The following is a 1,697-nucleotide window of genomic DNA, read 5'->3' on the forward strand; positions in this document are numbered from 1 at the left end:
TTCCCCTGCAAAAGGAACCTGGACGTGCTGGAGAGGTGGGACAGTGCCAACCCCCTGAAGGTAAACAAGGGCAGGTGCTGCCCCTGTGTCGGGGCAATCCCAGGCACAAAGACAGGCTGGGAGTGGACTGGATGGAGAGCATCCCTGGGGAGAAGGACCTGGGGGGCTGGTGGGTGAGAGGCTGGGACACGACCCAGCCCAGAAACCCCCCATGCCCTGGGCTGATCCCACAGGGATGGTGGGCAGCAGGGCAGGGGGGATCTGCCCCTCTGCCCCCTCAGCTGAGACCCCCCTGCAGAGCTGCCTCCAGCCCTGGGCAACAGCAGCACAAGGACGTGGAGCTGCTGCAGAGAGTCCAGAGGAGGCCGCAGAGATGCTGCCAGGGCTGGAGCCCCTCTGCTCTGGAGCCAGGCTGGGAGAGCTGGGGGGGCTCAGCTGGAGAAGGGAAGGATCCAGGGAGACCTTGGAGCCCCTTCCAGAGCCTAAAGGGGCTCCAGGAGAGCCTCCAGCAGCTCCTGCACTCCCACCAGTGGGATGGGGCGGAGTAGGGGGAAAGCAGAGGGAAGAAAAAGGGCTGGGGAGATCAGGGGAGTTGAGGAAGCAGAGGAAAACTGGGCGTGCTGGCAGAGCAAGGGAGGGACTTCAGCCCCTCATTCCTCTCTGAGTGCAGGGCATCTGCTCGGGATGGCACCTGCTGGCTCATGGCCACTGCTGGATATTGTCCCTTCAGGCCCCTTTGTGCCAGCTCTGTCCCCTCCCAACTTCCCTCCCTTCCCCAGGGCAATGGGCTCTGGAAGCACCTGTGCCTTTGAGGGGCTGCAGCAGGGACCAGAGCGCTGGGGGCGGTGAAGTTTCCAGTGGAAGGGAGGGGAATCCCGGGAGGAAAAGGACCAAGTGTCCCCCCCGGGCTGGGGCCGGAGCAGGAGGGGCCAGGAGTGCCCCTCATCCCCCCGGGCGCTGCCCTGCTCCCTGAGGAGCAGCGCGGGGCACAGGCAGCACCCCCGGCCCCAGGAGGGTCCCAGCACCCCCGGTCCTGCCTTCGGGGAGCGCAGCCCCCGGACCCCGCCTGGGGCTGGGGGTGCCCGGGCCGGGCAGGATCGGCCCCGCCTGCGGCCGGGCACGGGCTGCAAAGGGAAGGGGCTCCTTCCCTGGCATCTCCCCAACCATGGGAACCCCCCGGCATGGGAAGCAGAAGACAAACAAGAGCCTGCTCCTTGCCGATCCCGGCTCCCAGCCCCGCAGCTCAGCCCCAAGGTCCTACCGTCTCCCTGCGGAGCTCCCGAGGTGAGAGAAGCCCAGCGCAGCCCCTCTGCTGATCCAGCCCCGGCTCTGCGGGCGCTGCTGCTTCCCCTTTCAACCGCGCCGGAGGGGGGGGCCGTGGGGCGGCTGCTGATTTCCTGTAAATCAGGCGTTTTTCTGCAGCAGAAACGAAACTGCTGCCTGATTTGGGGTTTAAAGTTGTTCAGTGGGAGGTGAACTCGATATTCTTTTGTCTTTTCCAACTTTAATGATCCTGTGATTCCATGAAAGGCAGCAGGAGCTGGGCAGTACCTGGGGCTCCTGACTGGAAACCACCTGATCTGTGCCTCTTACCCCTGATCATCTAATCCCCGCACTGGGCAACCTGTGCCAGGACCTCCCCCTCCTCCCAGCCTTCCCAATGTCCCGTCTCTCCCTGCCCTCTGGCAGTAGGAAGC

The sequence above is a fragment of the Pipra filicauda genome, unplaced genomic scaffold, assembly GCF_003945595.2.
Source record: "Pipra filicauda isolate LSUMZ 115617 unplaced genomic scaffold, ASM394559v2 scaffold1314_size30645_pilon, whole genome shotgun sequence".
Classification (NCBI taxonomy): Eukaryota; Metazoa; Chordata; class Aves; order Passeriformes; family Pipridae; genus Pipra; species Pipra filicauda.